The sequence below is a fragment of the Geotrypetes seraphini genome, chromosome 3, assembly GCF_902459505.1.
Source record: "Geotrypetes seraphini chromosome 3, aGeoSer1.1, whole genome shotgun sequence".
NCBI lineage: Eukaryota > Metazoa > Chordata > Amphibia > Gymnophiona > Dermophiidae > Geotrypetes > Geotrypetes seraphini.
In genome coordinates, this window is record NC_047086.1 from 209,372,470 (window position 1) to 209,398,486 (window position 26,017).

The 26,017-nt window shown below is 43.3% G+C and overlaps 1 protein-coding gene across 3 annotated transcripts in view; it reads left to right on the forward strand.

Annotated features, from left to right (window-relative positions):
- B4GALNT1 (beta-1,4-N-acetyl-galactosaminyltransferase 1) overlaps positions 1-26,017 on the forward strand; it is a 284,601-nt gene that overhangs the window by 86,729 nt on the left and 171,855 nt on the right. The gene's annotated exons all lie outside the window — the stretch shown is intronic.

Here is a 26,017-nt window from a genome sequence, read left to right on the forward strand (position 1 = left end):
CCCTTTATCCACCTGGCTGTTTACCCCCTCAAAGAAGTATAATAAGTTCGTGAGGCATGACCTGCCCTTGCAGAAGCCATGCTGGCTCGACTTTAGCTGCCCATTGTTTTCGATGTGTTCCCAGATGCTGTCCTTAATTAGCGCTTCCATCATCTTTCCCGGGACCGAGGTCAAGCTCACCGGCCTGTAGTTTCCCGGGTCTCCCCTTGAGCCTTTCTTAAAGATGGGCGTGACATTTGCTATTTTCCAGTCCTCCGGAATCTCTCCAGTTTTTAATGATAGGTTGCATATCTGTCGAAGTGGCTCAGCTATTTCGTTCCTTAGTTCCTTGAGTACCCTTGGGTGAATGCCGTCCGGACCTGGCGATTTGTCGCTCTTTAGCCTGTCTATCTGCCTGAGGATATCCACCTTGCTCACCTCTAGTTGAACCAGATTTTCATCCTGATTTCCTTTTACGATCTCCTCGGGTTCCAGAATGTTGATTGTGTCCTCCCTTGTGAAAACCGACGTGAAGAACTCATTTAACCTGTCCGTTATCTCCTTTTCCTCTTTTACCACTCCCTTTCTGTCTCCATCATCCAAGGGTCCCACTTCCTCCCTAGCTGGTTGCTTCCCCTTGACGTACCTGTAGAATGATTTGAAGTTTGTTGCTTCCCCTGCCAGTCTTTCTTCATATTCTCTTTTTGCTTTCCTAACCACTCGGTGACACTCCTTGCAAAGGGTTTGAGTTTGAGACCACTGAGGTAAACTGTCCTCTCTCTCACACACACATACCCAAGTAGTCACTGAATCCACTCTGTCCTCTCTCTCTCACATACACACCCAAGCAGCCACTGAATCTACTCTGTATTTATAAAGCTTATGTCTATTTCTTTCTGTACATTTGTAACCCAGTATATGCTGGATGTATAACTCTGTAAGATTGCCTTTCTGTAATATTAAGCCTATTTTTACACAACATATATTCTTAATGCACCACTAAGAAAATGAGTGCATGGACAAGTCTGACCTTTGTTTAGATGAGTGTTTTTTCCTTGCCTTTGAATACTTTTTTGAAACCTTTCATTGAAGAGCGACCAAGTGCTGTTTTGCAGAATATTTTTTCCCTACTAGTAGCTTTGTTTACTCAAGAGGAAAGAGAGACTAGACTATGGGGGAAAGGAAGGAGAGAGATACCTGACCAAAGGGGGGAAGGGGGGAGGAGAGAGAGACCCATGGAGGGAAGGAGAGAGGAAGAGAGAGAGAGAGAGCCCTACAACCAGGATGGGAGGGAGGGATGGACAGATGCCCAATCAAAGAGGGATGGATGGACAGAGAGAGACACCCACCCAATCAGGCAGGGAGTAAGAGAGAGAGAACACCAACCAGGGAGGGGGGGAGATAGACCCAACCAAGGTGGGAGAGTGAGAGAAAGAGATACCCAACCATTCAGGGAGAGAAAGAGAGACTCAACCAGGGGGAAAGGAAGGCAGAGAGACCTGACTGCAGAGGGAGGAAGAGAGAGAGATGCCAATGCAGTAAAAAAAAAACACACCTGATGTCAACAATTAATCTGTGCAGTCAAAAATAAACAATCTGACAAGGTTGGACAGACTATTTTCTTAATAATTGTACCCAAAAGGAACAAATTTGTAATAGGCATGTTCCCTGAGGCCTACTGTCTCCCTCCTCCATCCTGCCACTGACAGCATTTGAACAGACTCATTTATGGTCCTGTTGCTCCCCATTTTCCTGTCGCATATACCACTCTGTGGCCTCTATCCTTTCTCAAGCAAGATGCTGCTTTCCATCACTGCTCTGTGCAATCCCAAGACCACCTTCTTCCTACTGCTGGCATCGGTGCCTTCTGTGTCCCAAACAAAATTCATTGGTGGCAAATCAGTTCAGTGAAACTCAAATATCATAGAGACAACCTTACCATATATAAAGATTTATTATCATATTAATTTTTCCATTTTTGTTCAAATTTTGTAATTATACCACAATCGTCGAGTAACTCTCCTCTAAAAAGTAGCTACTTTGAACAGGATTTACAGTGTAGGATAATCTTCTCTCACTCGAGGTCTACTCCAGAGGATTCATAGATTTACAGCACACAACCCAGTAACCAATATTAAAGTTCTAATACCACCATTACTATTCATACACCCCACACAAACTCAGGGAGACTAGCCAGGGAAGCACGAAATTTCAAACCGTTCTTTAGATATGTTAAAGGGAAACAGCCGGCTAGGGAGGAGGTGGGACCACTGGATGACGGAGACAGGAAGGGAACGGTGAAGGAAGAGAAAGAGGTCGCAGAAAGACTTAACATGTTCTTTTCATCTGTATTCACAAACGAAGACACAACCAACATACCGGAACCTGAGCAATTCTTCAATGGAAATCAAGCACAAAAGTTAACTTCCATAGAAGTGAGCCTTGATGATGTGCGCAGACAGATAGAAAAACTAAAAACTGACAAATCCCCGGGTCCAGATGGAATCCATCCAAGGGTGCTGAAGGAACTAAAAGAGGAAATAGCGGAACTACTACAGCAAATTTGCAACCTGTCTCTGAAAACAGGTGTGATTCCGGAGGATTGGAAGATAGCCAACGTTACGCCCATCTTTAAAAAGGGATCAAGAGGAGACCCGGGAAACTACAGACCGGTGAGTCTGACCTCTGTTCCGGGGAAAATGGCGGAAGCACTAATAAAAGAAAAAATTGATGAACATTTTGAAAAACACGAACTTCTGATAATCAGCCAACATGGTTTCTGCAGGGGGAGATCGTGTCTGACCAACTTATTGCACTTCTTCGAGGGAATTAACAAACAGATGGACAAAGGAGACCCCATAGACATCATATACCTAGATTTCCAGAAAGCCTTTGACAAGGTGCCTCATGAACGTCTACTCCGGAAACTGAAGAACCATGGGGTGGACGGAGCCGTGCATAGATGGATCAGAAACTGGTTAGCGGATAGGAAACAGAGGGTAGGGGTGAAGGGACACTACTCAGACTGGAGGAAAGTCACGAGTGGTGTCCCGCAGGGCTCAGTGCTCGGGCCACTGCTATTTAATATATTCATAAATGATCTAGAAACAGGAACAAAGAGTGAGATAATAAAATTTGCGGACGACACCAAACTATTTAGTGGAGCTCGGACAAAGGAAGACTGTGAAAAATTGCAAAGGGACTTGGACAAATTGGGAGAATGGGCAGAGAGATGGCAGATGAAGTTCAATGTTGAGAAATGTAAAGTATTGCATGTGGGAATCAGAAACCCGAGGCACAGCTATACGATGGGAGGGATGTTATTGAATGAGAGTACCCAAGAAAGGGACTTGGGGGTAATGGTGGACATGACAATGAAGCCGACGGCACAGTGCGCAGCGGCCGCCAAGAGAGCGAATAAAATGCTGGGGATAATCAAGAAGGGTATTACAACAAGAACGAAAGAAGTTATCCTGCCGCTGTACCGGGCAATGGTGCGTCTACATCTTGAGTACTGCGTCCAGTATTGGTCACCATACCTTAAGAAGGATATGGTGTTACTCGAGAGAGTTCAGAGGAGAGCGACACGACTGATTAAGGGGATGGAAAACCTTTCATACGCTGAGAGATTGGAGAAACTGGGTCTCTTTTCCCTGGAGAAGAGAAGACTTAGAGGGGATATGATAGAGACTTACAAGATCATGAAGGGCATAGAAAGAGTAGAGAGGGACAGATTCTTCAAACTTTCAGAACATAAAAAAACAAGAGGGCATTCGGAAAAGTTGAAAGGGGACAGATTCAAAACAAATGCTAGGAAGTTCTTCTTTACCCAACGTGTGGTGGACACCTGGAATGCGCTTCCAGAGGACGTTATAGGGCAGCGAACGGTACTGGGGTTTAAGAAAGGATTGGACAATTTCCTGCTGGAAAAGGGGATAGAGGGGTATAGATAAAAGATTACTGCACAGGTCCTGGACCTGATGGGCCGCCGCGTGAGCGGACTGCTGGGCGCGATGGACCTTAGGTCTGACCCAGCGGAGGCATTTCTTATGTTCTTATGTTCTTATGTACATCACCCTTCCCAGTAGAGTACATCACAGTGGGGTCCTTTTACTAAAGTTTAGCTTGAGCTAACAGACATTAACATGTGCTAAATGCTGGGTGTCCTGATATTATGTCTATGGGCCATATGGCACTTAGCACACACTATTGTCCATTAGCATTTGTGGCATGGAAAGTGTTGAAGACACAGAAGAATCCAGAGATAATAAGCCAGTTCCGGGGGGGGGGGTCACGTGATGCTGGAGACCTAAACGGACGTGCCTCTCCTCAGTTCCGGGCTGCCTCGGCCTACAACCCTGCTTTAAACCCTAAAAACCGCGTGAAACACGTCGATTTCTGCTACTACCGCCTTCTCTTACCTTGGAGGTGCAAACGAGCTGTTCCCTGAGGTGCCGATTTGGGTTATGCCGACTAAATCCCAGCGGGGAGTCAAGGCCAAATCTCACGCCCCGGCACCTAAGATGGCGGAGAAGAACGCGGCACCCATGTTCATGCTGCAGGAGGCCGCTGTGCAGGAGCTTACTCGATCCCTCACGCTTGTTATGGAGGACAAGCTCACAAAAATACAATCCTTTATGGAAGAAATGCGGGGGCGTTTGGAGTCCCAGTCTAATCGAATGCAGCGAGCGGAAGATCGCATAACACAGCAAGAGGCGCGCACTGATAACTTCGAGGAGCGGCTGCGATCCCTGGAAACTTCCACCTCCACATTAAAAGAACGTGCTGAGGACCAGGAGAATCGAGGCCGCAGAAACAATCTGCGCTTTATTGGAATCCCGACCTCGGTGCGGGATGTGGATCTGCGTGCCCGACTTGAAGCATGGCTGCCTACAGTTTTTGATATTCAGGCTCCTCTGACCCCAGTGCTGATAGAAAGAGCACACCGCGTGGGAATTCGCAAAGAGGGAGAGCTACGCCCGAGACCCGTGATCGCACGGTTTCTCAACTTTGCAGTGAAAGAGCAAATTCTGTTTGCATATCGCAAAGGAGCTGAGCTACAATTTGAAGGACAAAAATTCCTAATGTTTCAGGACTTTTCCCCTCAAGTGTCTTACCAACGGCGGGCAATGGCTTCTTTTTGCAACGAACTTTACAAGCGCCATGTTAAGGTTACTCTCCTGTATCCGGCCCGCGCCCAAATTTTCCATAACAATAAGGTCACCTATCTGGATACCCCACAGGCCATGGAGCAATTCATTCAAAAACTTCCTCCTGCTCTGGACCTCCCCAGGGCGGGTGACTGACTGTATGGCTTGCTTGATTGCTCCTAAATTTTGACCCTGGACTGTTGTCTGGGGCTGATGTCCATGGTTTGCTGTTTGCTGAGGACACTGTTTGGACTCTGTTGGTCCTTGACTCGGCCTGTTAGCATGCTTTGGCTGCACACCTTTACCTGGTGGATTTCGGGAAGAGGTGGAGAGGGCCCTGCCAGCCAGTATGACGGTTGCTGGAGCCATTCCAAGGGTGTTTCTTTATTTGGGATGCATATTTCATTTACTTTTTCATATTACTTGCTTTTGTTATTTGTTCATTAACAACTGTGTCCATGCATAAGATTTCGATGCTTTATGTGACCCTATTTTGTGCAGCATGTTTGATGTTTGCTCTTTGTTTGCATCTCTTTTGAACTCTTTTAAGGGCACTGTGTGATATATGTCATTATTTGCTTTGCTTATTTCCTGCTTTTCTAGGGATTATTTCTCTTTTCTTTTCTATTCTGCTTATTTGCTTGGTTGTTGGCCACTTTGAGGCGGCCTGGAGCTGATATATCTATGCTGTTATGTTGTGCAGGGGTAGACTTACTAGTCTGGGGAGGGGGGGAGGTGGGAGGATGGGGTTTGGGGTGGGTAGAGGGGATAGGAGTGTGTGTGCATGTGTGTGTATGGAGGGATTGGATGTGTTTTTTTCGGATGGCAATGGTACGGAGACCTTCTCTTTGTTTGGATGGCGTGGTTTTTGCACAGGTGCTTTCTCTTTGCTGTGGGTAGGATGGGGGGATTTGGCTGGGACGCCCCCCGTCCAGTCCTTTCTGGACTTTGGATGTCTTCACTGTATTCTAACCTTACTTTTCTTTCCTCTCATGGCTAATCTAAATGTTAATTCTTTGAATGTGGATGGGTTCCATTCCCCGGTAAAACGTACAAAAGGTTCTGGCCTATCTGAAAAGGGAGAGATGTGATGTAGCTTTTCTCCAGGAGACCCACCTGTCCCCCACTGAACATCTCAAGCTTCGCAGGGATTGGGTGGGACAGGTGGGTTTCTCAGCTTTCTCTTCTCGGAAGCGGGGGGTGGCAATATTGATTCATAAAAACATCCCTTTCATTGTTCATAAAGAACTCAAGGACCCTGAAGGCAGATATTTGTTTCTGATTGGGGAACTATGGGGCTGCCCCATGGTGCTGGGCACAATTTACGCTCCGAACATTTACTCTCACACATTCTTTTCTTCCTTGGTGGGACTTTTGGCACCCTTTTCTTCCCATCAGATGATTATAGGGGGCGACTTTAATGTGGTGGCGGAGCCCCTTGTGGATCGTAAACCTGCTAAACATGCGTCTAGAGGCCACTATGATAGGGGAATCCCCTTCCTTCAAGTTTCAAGTTTCAAGTTTATTTACATTTGATGTATCGCTTATTACAAATATCTAAGCGATGTACAATTTAAAAACCAGCAGATTGTGGTAATACATATAATTTAACTAGGTTAGACAATTGAGAAAACAATTTGGACAAACATGATTGAGAAGGAAGGAAGGGGAAAGTTACAATTGAATTATTTGTTAAAATTTACATAGAGGGGATAATACAATAGGTATAATTGGAAAGAAACAAGAGAAGAGAATATTAAAGACATATGAGAGTATAAAATAGATCATTTCATAAGTCAAATGCATCTTGAAACAAGTAAGTTTTGAGACTGCTTGACGCCTGGCGGACCCTGAACCCAGAGGATAGCGACTTCTCCTTTTTCTCCCATCCTCATAATGTTTACACTAGAATTGATTACATACTAGTTTCCGAGGGCCTCTTTTCTAAATTATCTCGAGCTGTCATGACTGCTCCGCTGGTTTCGGATCATGCACTTTTAGGAACCACTTTTCAGTTTTCTTCGGCTTCGCCTGGTAGGGTTTGGAGGATGTCTCCCCATTTGTACTCTGATCCCAATTTTAAGATCTATTTGGAGCAGAAATGGGAGGACTTCTTCGCCACAAATAATGAGGGGGATGTCAGCTTGGTTACGTACTGGGAAACCGCCAAGGCTGTTATGAGGGGTCATGTGCTAGCTTATTCAGCGGCCGCTAAGAAAAAACGAGATGGGGAATTGCTGGCCCTGACCGTGGAACTGCAACAAATACGGCGTTCCCATATTTCGACTCTAATGCGAGCTTTGAGGGATCGGCTTCAAGTTGTAAAACATCAGATAAATGACATTCTCTCTCAAAGGGCCTCACGTAGTATTTACTTTTATAAATATAAACTGCAAGCTTGGTGCAATAAGACTGGACGATTGCTTGCAAACTTGATTCGGCCCCCTCGTGCGCGGCTTGTCATAACGTCCATCCGGGATCGGGCGGGCAAGATGTATACCCAGCAACAGGAGATCACGAATCAATTTCTTCAGTTTTATCAACATCTTTACGCCGAGCAACCTCCTGATGATGCTTTCTTCTCAGGCTTGAGCTTGCATACCATATCTGCTTCCCAACAACTTCTCCTTAATCGGCCGATCAGTGGGGATGAATTACAAGCAGCTATTCGACGGCTTAAATTGGCTAAGACCCTGGGGCCGGATGGTTTCGGTCCGGAGTTATATAAGCTACTGCCCCCCTCCGCCCTTTGTTCTCTTCAGACTTATTTTATGGGCCTTCACTCGGAAACACCTCCAGGCAACACACATAACCACGCCCACGTGATTATTTTGCCGAAGCCCGGAAGACCCATGGATCAGCTGGGTTCTTACCGCCCTATTTCCCTCCTGAATCAGGATGTGAAGCTCTTGGCTGGTATTTTGGCTTCTCGCCTTAATACAATGCTCCCAGATTTGATTCATGAGGACCAGGTGGGTTTTGTTCCTGGCAGACATGCCTCTATGAACTTACTTAAGGTTCTTGCAGTTTTACAACTTCCTCATCTGGCCTCTGACAAAGCCTTAATCACCAGCCTTGATGTGGAAAAGGCATTTGATATGGTCTCGTGGCGTCATCTTTTTTGGGTTCTTGAACGTTATGGTATTTTGGGAGATTTTGTTCACTGGGTGTCTGCACTGTACTCTTGCCCTCAGTCGCAATTGCTGATTAACAGGGGGATTTCTGCCCCTTTTCCTCTCGGCAGAGGCACCCGACAGGGTTGTCCCTTGTCCACCCTGCTTTTCCTTCTTTCGCTTGAGCCTTTAGCTATCCGAATCCGCCAAGACCCGACTCTGCAGGGTTTGAGTGTAGGGGGCTCGGAATTTCGTATTAGTATTAGTTCGCAGACAATATGCTGCTTTACGTCAGACACGCAGATGTTCATCTTCCCCATTTGATACATATTATCAACTCTTTCGGATTGTTTACTGGCTTAAAAATCAGTTACGACAAAACTGAGGCTCTTCTTCTCCATGACTCCACCAGTGATCCTTGGTATGAACGCCTAGGGGTTGGCATTGCACCTGGGAAGTTGAAATATTTGGGGATTCTATTATACCGGAATCCGAAACAGTTATATGACGCCAATATCTCTGCGGCTATCGGTTGCATAAAAACCCTCTGTCAGCGCTGGCGATCCCTCCCCTTATCTCTGATGGGAAGGGTGGCCCTGGTGAAAATGGTACTTTTCCCTAAACTCTTATATGCGCTTCAATCTGTCCCCTTTTGGGTTAGTCGGGAGGATGAGCGTCACTATAACTTCATCATTCAAAAATTTGTCTGGCAGGACCGTCAGGCCCGCATAGGATTCCCTAAACTGTCTCGGAGCAAGGAGCAGGGGGGGCTTGGACTACCAGATCTACGTCTCTACAATGTCGCTTCGCTGTTTTGCTGGATTCATGAACACCTGACTGCACACCGTCGATACTCCCCGCCAGGCCTCTTGGCTTCTTGCTGTTTCCCTATATCTTTTGTCTCCTTCATTCATGGGAGCCCGAGCGCGCCGGTGTCTTTACGTTATCCCACACTGGACTTCCATCTCGCTTTTCGTAGGGCCTGGACGTGGTGGAGAAAACTCCAACATAAGGTGCCTCATCCGTCACCCTTTCTGTCTCTGATCGGAAACCCCAGTTTTGTCCCAGGATTTCGGGGTCTGCCGGGCCTGCGAGGACGCCTTGAACGTGACTCCACCATACTTGACTTGCTGCACTTGGGGGGTGGTCGGTTTCCTTCTTTCTCCCTGCTGTGCACCCATTGGGGGCTCCCCACCACATAGGTTTATCTTTACTTCCAAATTAAACATTACTATCAATCGCTATTAGCCACGCCCCTTGCCACCTGGACCTGTGGTACTCTGGACGAGAAGGCATTACTCATCCTCCCCCCGCAGAATAAGATTGCCACTTGGTATAAGGAGGGCAGGGACTTTCAAAGAGATAGCTGCCTTCAGCCCGTGGCGACCGAATGGTTCCGAGACTTGGGCTTGCCGGTCTCTCTTCATGATTTACAGAATTTTTTTCAAAATATCTACCTCTTTATTAAAAATGTCTCTTTACGTGAGACCCAATTTAAGATTCTACATCGTGCCTACCTATCCAGATCCAAAGGTTTTGTCATGAAGCTTTGGCCCGATGATCTTTGTGTCAAATGTCACCTTTCCCCGGGAACCTATCTGCATTCCTTTTTCCTCTGTCCTGTATTGTCTTTCTGGAACTCAGTTCGTGCTTGCCTAGACACCATTCTTGGCTGTGCCTTGATTTGGAACCCCCCTGCGTTGCTGCTGGGTGATATACAGGATTTGTCTCTACAGCAGCTTAGTACTTCTTCTCAGAAATTTGTTCTCCATGCGATCTTGCTGGGGAAACAGTTTATTTTGCAACATTGGGCTTCGTCTGAGGCGCCTTCTCTATCACTCTGGTCGAATAGAATGCGAACCTTGGCCCTTTATGAGCTACAGACCTATTCATCTCGCTCCCAGGATCATTGGAAAGAATATTGTACCCTGTGGGAACAATTTTTGGTGTCTAGCCCTATGCAATCACCTTAATCGCTGGGCTTTTGTTTTCTTTTCCTTTTCTGCTCTTTTTCTTGTCCCTCGCTGTTCTTGTTCTGTGCTTTGCTGCCTTAGCCTTGATTATCTCTTCTTGGTTCTTATTTTACTGGCTTTTGCTCCCGTCCGCTGCCATCCTATTCTTCTATTCTTCTCCTATTCTTCTATTTTCTGACGTTTCCATAATATTAGCACCCATTCATCCTGTATTACTATCTCCTGCCATCTCTTAACTGATGTTCTAATTTCCATTACATCCTTTCCTATGTATTCTGCCATTATCTTTCTCTCTTATTCTTTGTTTTGTTTGTCTGGTAGAGGTGTGGATGTGTGTGTATGTGAGGGGGGGATGGGTTGGATGTTTGTGTGTTTGTCTGTTTTGGAATGCATAAGATGGAGAGTGTGTTGGTGAGCTTGAGGGGTTTTTGCTCTGGGTCCTTCTCCCCGTAGTTTGGGGTATTTTTGCTGTTATCCTAAAATTTGAGCGGCTTGGTGTGCGGCATTCCTCCTTTCCCATCCTTTCTTGGGATTGACTTTGCTTGTTTTCTGCTACTTCTGGAGGCGGACTTTTCAGATCCTGCCCGGCATTGATCTGTGCTTGATGTATGTTCTGCTTGTACCTCTTGTATTATTATCATGCCTTATTATCCTGTATTATGTATTACGCTGCGTATTGCAATGTTCTCTGTGGTTTGGAATGTGGTTCACCTTTTGCTCAATAAACATGAGATTACAAAAAAAAAAAAAAAGCCAGTTCCTAAACTTAGATCTAAAACCTCATTTTCAAAGCCAGAACTGCCACTAGTGTCATGGGTGCCTAAAGCTAATGCCTATTTATCTTTCCCTAGACAAGCCTTTAGCAAGATGAAACTGCATCTAACCCTAGAAGCATTAAAGATAAGAAAAGCATAGGTAAAGGACCTCAAGTTGCTAGGTATCAGGCTTAGCCTTAGGCAAAACCTCTGCACTCAGGGTTTCCCAATCAGAGTTGCACATACCTGGTAAGATAGTTGAGAAAAGAAGTCCAGAAGCCAAGTTTGTGCCAGCTCAAGATTTGCTCCGCTAAAGAGAGAAAAGGAGACCAAGCTATCTAAGGGACAAGAGGTAGACTTCCTTTAGAAACTAATTTTGAAGACCAGATGTTAATGTGCTCAGAATCTAGTTCTGTTTTGAGTAAGAAAGAAGAAGCTATGGATTATGAGAAAGTTTGTCCAGAGAACTTAAATTAATAATAATAAGTTTGTTCTTGTATACCACCCATCCGTGAGGTTCTGGGCAGCTAACAGTATACATAAAAAAGGTAAAACTTAATAATAAGATAAAAATATATAATTATTTGACAAACTTATCAAACAAATAGATTTTTAGAAATTTTCTAAAAACACAATAAGAATCCATTTGAAAGATCAGTGGGCTTAACCAAGAGTTCATTTTCCCTAATTGAAATGCAAGTGTCCTATTCAAAAATCTCTTATAATGACAGGCCTTAACTGAAGGGTACATAAACGTGTAATTATTACGGGTATTTTTAGATGATCTATAAAAATTAAATTGGGAACATAAGAATTGCCGCTGCTGGGTCAGACCAGTGGCCCATCCTGCCCGGCAGTCCGCTCATGCGGCAGGCCCCAGATCAAAGACCAGTGCTCTAAATGAGTCCAGCCTCACCTGTGTACATCCCAGTTTAGCAGGAACTTGTCCAGCTTAGTCTTGAAACCCTGAAGGGTGTTTTCTCCTATAACAGACTCCGGAAAAGCGTTCCAGCTCTCCACCACTCTCTGGATGAAGGAGAACTTCCTTACGTTTGTATGGAATCTATCCCCTTTCAACTTTAGAGAGTGCCCTCTTGTTCTCCCTACCTTGCAGAGTGTGAACAGTCTGTCTTTATCTATTAAGTCTATTCCCTTCAGTATTTTGAATGTTTCGATCATGTTTCCTCTCAGTCTCCTCTTTTCAAGAGAGAAGAGGCCCAGTTTCTCCAATCTCTCACTGTACGGCAACTCCTCCAGCCCCTTAACCATTTTAGTCGCTCTTCTCTGGACCCTTTCGAGTAGTACCGTGTCCTTCTTCATGTACTGCGACCAGTGCTGGACGCAGTACTCCAGGTGAGGGCGTACCATGGCCCGGTACAGCAGCATGATAACCTTCTCCGATCTGTTTGTGATCCCCTTCTTTATCATTCCTAGCATTTTGTTCGCTTTCTACCCAGACCCAGAGCCCAGCGAGTACATTGAGGAGAGGCGGCAGGGGGATGGAAAGCAGATGGGCACCGAGCTGGAAGGAGGGCAGCGGGGGAAGAAGTCACGTCAGCTCCCTTTCTCAGCGGAGGACTTAGAATCTACAGTTTAAGGGACTTTCCTAATGAGCAGCAGTGGGATCTGAACCCTGCTTCTTGGTTTAGGTCAGATGCACAAAGCCTCCCATGCTGGTAACCAGTCTAAATGCAACGTTCCCAGTATGGGAGGCTTTGTTCATCTGACCCAAACCAAGAAGCAGGGTTCAGATCCCTCTGCTGCTCCTTAGGAAAGTCCCTTAAACTGTAGATTCTAAGTCCTCTGCTGAAAAATGAGATACCAGACCATGGAGGGGGAGGAAGAGATGCCATGGGATGGAGGGAAGGGAAGGAGATAGAGATACCAGACCATGGTGTGGAGTGGGAAGGAAGGAAGGAAAGGAGAAGACAAGAGAAAGAGAGAGATGCCAAAGCATAGGGGAAGGGGTAGAGACAGAAAAATGGAAAGGGGGTGAAGCTGAAATGAATCATGTGCAAAGGAGAGAAGGGACACAGGATATACAGTTTATTGAAGGGACTTAGAAAGAGGGAAGATGCCATATGGAAGAGAGAGAGGGTGGACAGTAGATGGAAGGGGCAGAGAGAGTGTGGGCAGTAGATGGAAGGGGTAGAAAGAGAGGGCAGAAGCTGGGTGGAAGGGACAAAGAGAGGGCAGATGTTACATGGAAGGGAGAGAGGACAAAACGTTGTATAGAAAGAAGAGAGCAAAGAGAAGATGATTAAAGCAGAAATGACAAAAGTTGAAAGATTTTTTTGTTGTTTTACTTAGAATCAAGTGGTATTGTAACTGTATTGATAAAAGTTTATAAATAGGAAATGGAAATAAGGCAATTTTTTTGGACTAAACCCCTTTCCTCAGGTCAGGACAGGATACCATAACAGCAGAAAACTGTACTGTTCTGAAGAAAGATTTGGCCTCTGAAAGCTAATTGAAAAATGAATTAGTCCAATAAAATGGTATTTCCTTATTTCTCATTATTTGTTTTATTTTTATTTGTTAATTTGTAAAGTGGTGATTGTTATGTATCAGTTTTTTTCAAATTTACATTTACTGTCTTTATATTTTGCGCAGTACTAGGGGACATGTGTCACTGTTTTTGTGGTGTTGTGGTGTTGCATTGTATGCAGAGTCTGGTTTCTTGGCGATTCAGTTTAACTTTTGTCTACATATTTCTATTTTTAGTTTGTGATTATTCCATATTGGGCGAGGGTGTATCTCTGTTCTGTGTGTATGAAAAGGACATAGTTTTCAATTGGCATTGACTGTGCAGGATCAATTGACTGTGCAGGATCTGGCTTGTTTAGTTTTACAATGTATGTGTTGGTGTTCTAGTGTTCACTGCAGTGTTTAAGATGCTGCCTTTTCCTAGGTTCACTCTTGTAGTGCGATATGTGGATTGTTACTACAAATTATATTTTTCTTATAGATGAGGGGGGTGTCAAAAAATTATGGGCCCTGGGTGTCACATATGTTAGGTACGCCACTGGAGTAATGAGAGGAAAGGAGTAGATAAGAGCACTAGGGAAGGAGAGGGAGGAGGAGTGAGCAACTGAAGAAGAGTGAACAGGAGCAGTGGATGAAGGATAGAAGAGATGTGGGTAAAAAGGAGCTAATACAGAAAGCCCTGCACTAAAGCTCAGATGACCTGTCTGACCAAATTAGATTGTAAGCTCTTCTGAGCAGGGACCATCGATTGAATGTGCAAAAATTATGAACGTTAAAGTACTGGAAGAATGTGCATATTGTGATGAAGGGGATAAGTTACCCATAAAGAAATGAGAGAGGAGGTTCCCCCTGTTAACCAGAAACCTCCCAGAAGCCTGTCAATTCCCCGAGCCCCTATCCCATACACCTTCTGTAGGACCAAAAAGATTTTGAGGGCCTTGGAACCCAGGGAAGATATCACCTCCTTGTAAGTATTCCTGTCCCCAGGAACCTTGATGAGTACAGATTGAACCCAGGAAGTTTAGGTCCTTAGCTAAAGAAATGGAGGGTGAAGAAGGTGCCAGCCTGGAAGAGGAGGATATGATCTGGGAATCCTCTAGTGAAGATTATGAAAGTCCTGTGGAAGTAAGGGAAGAGGAAGATTGAGAGAATATTGAAATAGATCCATAATCCAAGGAAGAATTGAAGGGGTGGGGGGGGGGGGGGAGAAGAACCTTGCTAATATTTCTATGGGTAGTAAGTTTCTGTTTTGCTTACAGAGCACACTTAATGAGGTGAGCTCTATCACCTGAGCATCAGCCTATTATTTTTGTGGTAACGACTTGTCTTGATCTGACCCAAATGCTGCTTGACTCGGGGTGAATCTAAGATAGGGGTATCCAACCTTTTAGCTTCCCTGGGCCGCATTGGCCGAAAACAATGTTTCTGGGGCCGCGCAAACGCTGCAGCAAGACAGAGGAGGGAGCCAGCAAGGCAGTAAACATCCGGGGGCAGCAGAGGAAAACACTGCATCGCCCTCGACTGGGGCTGCACAAAATACTTCACGGGGCAGCATGTGGCCCTTAAGCCGCAGGTTGGACACCCCTGTGATCTAAGACATACATACATTTGCATAAAGACTAATTTTCATAATCATCAGTTGAAGGTGGTTGATATAAGAGTATGTACAGAGATTTTTAGACCAGAGGTTTTTCCCCATGTTGAACTGGATATTATTGAACTGTGAAACCGGGATTCAAATGTTTTCTTTTTATATTTTGTTTTTTCTTCGCTCTAAAGGACAAAGTAGTTGGAAACTAAGATCTCTGCTGCTGAAATAAGCTAGGGATGGGTAGCCTTGGGAGAGGAATGCTGGCAGCTAGCCTAACCCACAACAAGCCCAGCCTTTAAAAGATTCTATAGAATCTTGTTATTCTGGTAAAGAATAAAGGAACAAGGTCACACATCTATTGGAGCAGTCAGAGAGATGTACTTATTCTAGGACTTGGACAATATCACTATTAGTAGCTGAATTTTGCCCACATAAAAATTGCATTGGGCACTTAATTTTCCAATTCTAATTTCTGCATATGCAGGAAACTTGTAGCTGATCATTAATGCACATAAATATGATCACATTACACCTCTTCTTAAAACCTCACACTGGCTGCTTACCTCATACAGAAGGGCCTGATTCTGTAAAGGCTGCCTAAGTGGCAGCTGCTGATCACGTGCCAATCACACATCAGCATCCTTTACAGAATCACGGCTAGTTTTCCTGACAGGCCTACATTTAAGGTGGCTGTCTCGCGTCTACGGAGATGCATAGGATGCTTACGCACCACCAAGGCCAATTCCGAGCAAAACCACGCCCCACTTTGGGTGTGCTTAAGCGTCCTTATGCATCTCTGTAAATACACTACAGACACCTTCCTGGCAGGTGTCCTTCCTTGCAGAATTTTTTAAAAAACGTGTGTCCCAATTGGCTGCCAGACGGTGGTAGGACACCTACTACCACCTAAAATCGGGATGCATAGTACGGGAATTGGGCCCAACAAAGTATAAAACCTTACTACTTGTTTTCAAAATCAGATAACTCAGACCCCAACTTTCTTAGATCGCTGATTCCCTATAACCCCACTCAAACTCTGTGCTGTTTGCAACAAAATCTCTTGGTTGCACTATCATTGCGACAGATAACTTGCGATATAATCCATAACAGAATATTTTCTGTATTAGGGCCTACACTTTGGAATGTGACTCTGTTGGAACATGTTGTTTTTCTAGCTTAGAAAACATGTTCCAACAGAGTCACCATCACAACTAGAAATGAGCTAGAATTTAGTGCATATACTGAATTAAAACTCTGGGCTAATTATAATATTGCTTCTTGTTACTGTAGGGAAATGAAACAATTGGCCCTGGCCCTCCCTCCCTTCACCCAAAAACAAACAAACAAGCAAACAGCAGTTGAATGCATGTGCTTGTTTCACCTCATTTCATCTGTAAAGCAATCCTTTCCAAGACTGGAAATGACCCTCCCTCATCAATGGATCACAGTCAAACCAATTCAGCGATATTCTTCTTCATATAAACCAAGGACAAAAGCTGCCTTGTGTGTTGACAAACCTCTTATGGGAAATTCGAGATGAGATTAAATTTTCATGTGAAGAGATTTTAGAGCGCATGGAGACCCTGGGAGTGGACCTGAGAGAACTGGATGGGCACATGGTGGATGCCAAGGTTAAACTTGATGAGTATGAGGAATTCCTCATGGCAACTCAAGAGCACACTGCTTAGCTAACCGCACAATATGAGGACTTCCTCTACAAGATGGATGATCTAGAAAATCCCGGCCAGCATGCAATCCCCTGGGAGTGGACCTGAGAGAACTGGGTGGGCGCATGGCGGATGCCAAGGTTAAACTTGATGAGTATGAGGAATTCCTCATGGCAACTCAAGAGCGCACTGCTTAGCTAACCGCATAATATGAGGACTTCCTCTACAAGGTGGATGATCTAGAAAATTGCGGCCAGCATACAATCTGTGGTTCTACGGAATTCCTGAGGGCGGTGACACTGAGATGTTCCTGTTATTGTGCAATCTATCTGTAGCACCCTGCCCATCCCTGAGGGGGGATTCTCCACAGTTACTGCTGGAAAAAGCATATTGGTCCCTGGGCCATCCTCAAGAGAATAAGCCTAGAGATATCATAGCGTGCTTCTCATCCTTTGCAGCTAAGGAGCGGATCTTGGGAAAGGCATGACCAGACCTCAGACTTGTTCTATCAAGAAGCTAGAATCTGCTTATATGCTTCAACAACGTTGGGCTTTGAAACCGGCCCTTGAGTTATTGATAAAAGCTAACATTAAATACAGATGAGCCTTTCTTTTTGCCCTTTGTTTTCATGCGGGTGACAAATTGTATCAGGTGCATTTGCTGGGGGAGACCTGGCAAATTTTTGCATGAGGCAGGCCTCACTACTTCTACTCAACCACCTAATGCTATTTCACCTGAACACAGGCTAAATTGCAACACTGGCAGCGGGTTCTTCTGGACCTAAACAACAACGTAAGGCTGCTGATTTTAGTGGTCACCAAGCCATGATTTTTCAGTCTGACTTTGACTATATTGTTGTGTCTTAAGACTTGTATGTGCAATTGTTGGGTTATATATCATTCAAATGCTTGTTTATATAGAGATTAGAACTCTTAGACTCTCTTATCTCTCACATATGTTGGAGGTGGGTGTGCTGTGGGGGGAGCATGTATGTGTTTGGTGCATTGATGCAGAACCTCGAGTAGACCTGCCATGTGCTCTGCCATTTCTTTGGTTTGGTGGGGGCAGAGTTCATGGCGGTGTATGTGTGTTTGGATGGTTTGTGGGATATTTGTATGATTGGATTATTTCTCTGGTTGTTTTGTATGGTAGGGTGGGAGTGGTGGGAGGGCAATGTAGTTTGCTTGGGTGGATGGTAGTGTGGTGCCTCTGGGTTTGTTTGTTTGTTTTTTCTTTTTTGGATGAGAAGTTTCTACATATTATTCTGAGACGTATGATGATTTAAAAGTTCTTACTTATGTCAAGGGCTTAAATTCTCCTTACAAGAGAGACTCCTTATTTTGAGAATTATTAAGGGTTCAACCTCACATAATGTTGTTACTTGAGACTCATTTATTAAAGCGTTATGAGTGACTTTTGGCTCACCCTAGATTCCCTGTGCAATACTTTGTGTCTAACTCAGGTTCTGCTAAGATACAAGGAGTGGCTATTTTATTTAATTCATATTTACAGGTGCACCTTCTTAATGCTAAGAGAGATAGGGATGGTCACTATCTCTTGACGATTGCTTTTGTTTATGCTCCCAGTGAGCGTCAAGACCGGATTTATACTTCTTTTCTTTCTATCATGCAGGGCTTTATTAAAGACCATTTGATTCTCGGGGGGAGGGGGAGGCAATTTAAACCCCTGTTGGATCACTCGGCAATGCCTCTATACGCTGATTTTAAGCTGTCCAAGGCCTTGGCTTCTAGGGTGGAGGAATTGGGCATATTTGATGTTTGGAGATGTGGCCATCCTCAGCAGAAGGATTATACTTTTTATACCCACATTCGCAGTTCGTATTTGAGAATTGTTTATATTTTTTGGGACAAAGCTTTGCGTGACCATCTTAGAATATCAGAACATGCTCCTCTGTGGATTACTATCCCTGCTCTATGTGAAGAAGATCGAGATAGACGCTGGGTTATTAATAATTCTATGTTGCAGGATACTGAACCTTGCCAGCAGTATCAGGAGCTTTTGAGGGACTGCCTAGATCAATGTCTCTCAAACTTTTACCTCTGGCACACTAAATGGAGCAAATGATTTTTGCGGCACACTAAAACGGAGCAAATATTTTTCATGGCACATTATAATTGAAATTATAAAATTGCAAAACCAACAAAAAATTAAATTAGAGAGTTGCTAATCAATGCAATGGATGTGCTTGTTTGTTTTTTTTTACTGCAAATTAACTCAAAATGCAACTCTATAGTCAACAAGCAGCCACGCATTTCATCATCCACCATCTGCAGTCATTTTTTTTCCCAATTTCTGTCAGATGTCAAACGAGGGGTGGGACCATAGCAGAAAGAATGTGCTGCTGAGGACGACGGGCAGCTGCAGAGATCGCTATAGCACCAGCGATCCTGCAGGCTGCCATATTAACTTAAGCCGGTAAGAGCGAGGAAGCTGGGGAAACATTCAGGCCTTTCTGACTGACCCTCCCCCCTCAAGCAGGAGCGGCAGCGGACGGCCAGCAAGAGGCAGTCATGGGGGGAAGGCATGGGAGAAAGGGTCGGCCATTGAATCGGGAGGCTGATTTTTCTTAAAATTGAATCAATTCGAATCAATTCACCTGATTTGAATCGTGAATCGGGCAGCACTAATATACACTGTTCATAGCATAAACTGGGAGAGGGAGCTAGAGGTGGTATTGGGGGATGACTGGCAATTAATAGAGAAGGCATTATTATTAAAGGCTTTTGTGGCAGTGATGTTCAAAGAAAATGCGATTAAAGTGGTATATCACTGATATCTTACTCCAGTTTGCCTGCACCATATGTTTTCAACTGTTTCTTCTACTTGCTGGAGGGGATTTGTAGATCAGGGCACCATGGGTTATCTTTTATGGACTTGTCATAAAGCCCAGGCCTACTGGAAATCTATTCATCATCGGCTTCAAAGCTGGATTGGACGTCCCATTCAATGGCATCCTGCAGTTTTTCTTTTTTGGGACTAAATCACCTGGACTGACTTGTACACAATCTTTGCTGATTTGATGGTTATGCTACACAGCTCATTTAAATTTAGCTAAACATTGGAAAAGTCCTACTCTACCTTCCTTAACAGCTTGGATTGCAAAAGTTTGGTATATTTGTGAAATGGAGCATCTTGTAGTACTACATAAACGAACATATTCTACTGTAAGTGGGAGTCTATATGGGCTCTGTTTTTATGTGCTCATAGCCCTTCTCATATGACTGGTTGGACTCTCTTTGATATATTTTGCTGTGCACCATTATCCTATCCCTGATTACTTTGTTGGGTGGATGTTTTCTTTTCTTTTTCCCAAAACCTTTTGTAAAAACCACAAACATTTGAAGTATAGCATTGGCAGCTGTTAGCTACTATTGACTCAGGTGTATGTGGGTTTTAAAAAAAAATTATTATAGAGCTATTATAGTTTCACTTGTGTTTTTACATTGCCTATTGCTTGCTATATTATTCCTGAGTTACAATAAATACTTCCCTAAATTAAAAAAAAAAAATTTACTGGTAATCATCTGGCCAATATTTAGCTGGAACTCCTCTCATAATGAGGAAAGACTAAAAAGGTTAGGGCTCTTCAGCTTGGAAAAGAGACGGCTGAGGGGAAATATGATTGAAGTCTACAAAATTCTGAGTGGAGTAGAAAGGGTACAAGTGGATCGATTTTTCACTCTGTCAAAAATTACAAAGACTAAGGGGACACTCGATGAAGTTACAGGGAAATACTTTTAAAACCAATAGGAGGAAATTTTTTTCACTCAGAGAATAGTTAAGCTCTGGAACGCGTTGCCAGAGGAAGTGGTAAGAGCGGATAGCGTAGCTGGTTTTAAGAAAGATTTGGACAAGTTCCTGGAGGAAAAGTCCATAGTCTGTTATTCAGAAAGACATGGGGGAAGCCACTGCTTGCCCTGGATTGGTAGCATGGAATGTTGCTACTCTTTGGGTTTTTGCCAGGAACTGGTGACCTGGATTGGCCACCATGAGAACGGGCTACTGGGCTTGATGGACCCTTGGTCTGACCCAGTAAGGCTATTCTTATGTTCTTATGGTTGTATTTTTATGCCCGCTGCTGGCTGTATTTCATAGCAAAACTCGACTACTGCAATGCACTTCTCCTTAACATTACACAGAAAGCAAAAAGGAGACTTCAGCTGATACAAAACACTGCTATTAAATTAATATACAATGCTAGGAAATACGACCATGTTTCACCATTGTTAATAGACGCCCATTGGCTTCCAATTGGTCATAGAATCACTTTTAAAATAATGCTGCTTATCTTTAAAACTCTAGCCTTCAATGAACCTCAATTTATATCTAGATTATTAATACCACACAGTACTCAACGCCTACTCCGTTCATCTGGTCAAAATCTTCTTACAGTCCCCTCTCTGAAAATTATTGGAACAAGAAGATCTGACATATTCTCTGTGATGGGACCTCAATGGTGGAATGCCCTGCCACAATATATTAGAAACGAAAAAGACGTCACAATATTCAAAGAACTTTTAAAATCTTATCTATTTAAAGATGCTTTTAATATTTAAATTTTTAGTGAGATTTTAAATCATGCTGTGGTTTAACTACCCCTTACCCTCTTGTTTTTTCCATTTTTTTCTACCATAAAATGAAAATTGTAACTTTTACTCTTTCCCTCCCGACTCATGTTTGTATTCTATGAAAGTATATTGTTAAAATGTTTGTTTCTTTTTATTATACTCTATTTTGATTTTGTACATCGCTTAGTAATTCTAATAAGCGATTCATCAAATATATTAATAAACTTGAAACTTGAAACTTAAACATTCAATGCTGGGCCATGTCTAGGCACTGGCACTGAATATCCTGTTTTAGGCTGGCTGCTAAAGCTTATGCAGTAAGTAAATATTAAGCCCTTGAGCACATAAACTGAGCATCATTAAGATAGAACTGGTATTTATGCAGTCCAGCGTAAGCAGTTATCTTATATGGTCAAGGGGTGAATATTGGAACTGAACTGCATAAGTGCCAACTGCACCCTTGGAATACCCAGAAGTTAGATGCTTTGATGCATGCTCTAACCATGAATGTTCAGCAGCGCTAATCGGTTAAGTTATTTAAGCGTGCAGGAGCCTCTCCTACCCCCTTTAATTGTTTTGAATATTGACCTAGTTGTTTTTTTTTAACACATTCACTCAAAGTTCCTGTCTCAGAAGATATTTAACTACATTAGCATTGACTTGGAAACCTCAACATGCCAGATGTGTTGAGAAGTCCTTGTTAAGGTGGCTTTCCCAGTGGTCAGCCTTTGCTTATTTCTCCTCCCGTCTCATGTCCAGTGCATCAGTTTTGTTTATACTCCCTTTTTAAAAAATTTTTTACTTCCAATTTTAGATATGTTTTATTTTTTCATTTTAAATTTAGTTTTTTTAACTCTTTCTATTATAAACTGTTTAGGTACCTGTTTGATAAACAGTATATCAACGAATAAAGAAACTTGGAAACTTGCAGTTCTTGGAACTGGAAGGTAATGATTTCCTGTGGGTTTAGCAGAGAGCTGACACTCTATAAAGCGGTAAACTGAAACACTTATTTATTTTAAAATATTATAGACTGCTTAAGTCTAAGCAGTTTACATAAGGACATACATTAGTATTAAAACAGACAACATGGACTTCCGGTTGGGGTATGGTGAGGTGAGGACATGTCTCTTGCCACTCCCAACTCTTCTTCACTTATCAGCATTAATTAAACTTGCTAGAGGATCCCGTTTTTTGCTCTATCTGGCCAGGAGGGGCCCTGACATACTCCCAATTCATTTTAAGTCTCAGTGGGAGGCTGAATGGCAGCTAGACTACAAACGAAAGGCGCAAATAAGAACCCTGGTGGGGATTCCAAGATGGCATAAAAGGACGTGCTACAATCACCCATGCCGAGTTCAGCTTGAGCTGCCGAGATCACCACTGAAGTCACCTCTGTGGTGGAGAGCACTATTAGCAAGCAATTTCAACAGTTGATGGACAAAATGAAAAATCTGGACCAAAGACTCATTACAGATTTTACAAGAAATGCAAGGCCAAGCCAGCACGGTGGAGGACACTTTGAATCTGTTGGTGGACGAGGGTAAAAAATACACAAGCCGCCTGGAACTGTTAGAATCCAAACTCGACGACTTAGAAAATCGTTCATACCATAATAACTTGCAGCTGGAGGGCTTACCAGAAACGCTGGAGGATGCTGAGTTTAAAAACTTTTTGGAGACCTGGTTAATATCTGGTTTAGTGGGTCCGTTATACTTAGAGTTATCACATGGGACCACACAAGGATTCAGGAGATCGCCCGCATGTGGTGATCTTTCATGTGCTAAACTATTCTTACAAAATGGATAGTCTAAAAGCCTTATGAGCCGGGAAAAAGCTGACCTAACAGCAGAAAACTATACTTTGCTTCCAAGACAACTCCGCTACTGTGTCTGCAGCAAGATGAGCCTTTGTTCCTATCTACTCCAGTTTGGTAGAACAGAAGATATGATTTAGCCTACTTTACCCCACCAAATTAAAGATTATGAAGGAAGGTAAGACACATCTTTTTGATTCAGTGTAAGCGACAGAGTTGTTTCTGAACACCTCCAAGTCACCTTGAATCTGCTCTGGTGACACATGGATGGCTGACTTTCTTTATAGTGAGATTAGATGGTTACCAGGTATTTCTTATTGAAATTGCCCTTCTTCCGCTTTTGTTTTGTAATCTGGAGGCAGGGAACTCTCCTGCATGTTTTGCTACTAGCTGCGTAGATGATGGGGTTAGTCTGGCCGTGGACACGTTTGGAGCCTCTAACGCAGTAGTGGATTGGGGGGGGGGGCGGCGTGAGCGCCTCCTGGGTGGATACCACCATTACTCCTATCATTTGACTTTCTTTTTTCTGGACAAGTTTTTCTATTCTTATTCTCTTTGGTATAGGAATATGTCCTTTTGTATTTTGTGAGATTTGAATGGAAGTAAGAATGATTGATGGATTGAATGAGTGAAGGGATGTTTATGTTTATTAAAAACTTTTTATATATATGTAACAGCAAAAAAAGGATCCTAGCTGTTTACAATATATATTTCACATTCATTAAGAAAAGAACTCCATGTCACCTGTTGATGCAAATACGATGATATCCCATTTATAATACACTTTGCATATGTTGATGTACATTGTTATCCTGTGTTCCGCTTTTGGAACACTCATATTGTTGGTTTTTGCATATTGTACTTCACAAAATCAATAAAATTCTTGAACTAAAAAAAAAAAAAAAGAAAAGAACTCCATTTAAAAATAGAAAAAGAAAGAATAAAAGCCAGTTATATTTTTTTTGTTTTGTTTTTAAATTCATAAAATTATATAACAATCAAAATATCAATAATAAACCATAACTAATTAATACAAACTGAAAAATTTCTTTAAAAATCAATCACTACATAAATACAGATTACAGTCTCAGACTTATTTCTTCAATTTGAAAAAGCCAATTAAAAAAATGTGAATATAAATATGGGGGGACTAGGCATAATAATGGAGTAGGAGGGAATTTGGGCTCCCAAGGAAGTGATGCACATGGCAGAATGTGCTGGGCTTGGGACTGGGATGGGGGAATTGGGAGGACTGGGAGGGAGGAGGGAGAGGGCAGTTAGGGAGGGTTTAGGCGGGAGAAGGGCTTAGTTACTGAGGTTATCCAGGATTAGGGATTCCAATGACACATTTTTCTATTTCTTTTAGAACTTCTTACTCTTTCTTTTGAGCTAGGATATAGGGGGGGAGGGGTTGCGGCTGGGATGGCCCCTTCTCTTTTAGCTTGGTAGATGTAGTTATTTGTTCATTCTTCAAAATTCGTGACGGGGATAATGGTGCAGTTGATTAGTTGGAATGTAGGGGGAATTTCATCTCCCATTAAAAGATCAAAGATTTTGCGGGCATTTCAGCGACATAAAGCGAATATTGCCTTGTTAAAAGAGACACATTTGGGAGATATCAAACACGCCAAATTGAAAACTTGATGGGTGGGTAATTCAGTAGCATTGGCGGCCAAGGGGAAAAAGGGTGGAGTTATCATTTTGTTCCGTAAAGCAGTGATTCCCAACCCTGTCCTGGAGGAACACCAGGCCAATCGGGTTTTCAGGCTAGCCCTAATGAATATGCATGAGAGAGATTTGCATATGATGGAAGTGATAGGCATGCAAATTTGCTTCATGCATATTCATTAGGGCTAGCCTGAAAACCCAATTGGCCTGGTGTTCCTCCAGGACAGGGTTGGGAACCACTGCCGTAAAGGACTGATTTTACAAATAGAACACACGTGGGCTGATCAGAAGGGCCATGTTGTACTATGTAAGGTGACATTACAAGGTGTTTCCTTGGTGATTGGCAACATATATGCACCTAATACAAATGACTCCATTTTTAATAAGCGAGTAATCTCTGCCCTTCAGCACTTTGACAATCAATTGATTCTAGGGGGACTTCAGTTCAGTGTGGGACCCAGCTATGGATTGTTCCAAATGGACAGTCTCAGTGCTATCCTTTGGAGGGAGGGGGCTCTTACATCTGTGTTCATCTTTGGGACTGTAGGACATTTGGCATTTTATATACCCTGTTGAATGTGATTACACCAATCTCTCTTGGGCATACTCCACCCAATCCAGAATAGACTATATTCTTATGCCACAATCATTGATGCTAAAAGTGGCAAGGGCAGAGATTAGACCAGGGAATATATTGGATTATGCTATGGTATGGGTGGACTGGGATAGACCTGCACAAGCCATGGAGGATAATTTGTTGTCACCCACCCGGCCTTCATTACAGATAGCCGCAGTGCCGTGGCGGGTGACTGCGCCGACATAAACGCGCCACTCGAAATGGAGAATGGCCCTTGAGGGTGAGAGCGCAATAACTATACAAGTCAGGTTCATTGCAGAACTCAAACAGTTAAAAAAAACCTCCCAAACAGTTCTGGCCTTTTCAAAGGATAAGTTCAGGTTTATTATAGCACCTTTTCCAAGGGTGACAAGCTCAAACTCTCAAGTAAGTTTATCATTAAGCAGGCCTCATTAGTATGCCAACAAAAAAACAACAACCCTGGCTTCTGTCCATTCAGCCAAGCTTTTGTAAGTCCCACAGAGTTCAGCTCCTTCTGGGCTGCTTTTACTCCCCAAGCAGGCCCAGAAAACAATTATCAGCAAAACAATTCTCAAAAAGAAAAATTGAACACTATAACTGTGCTTAGGGCTGGCAAAAAGGCCGCAGCCCA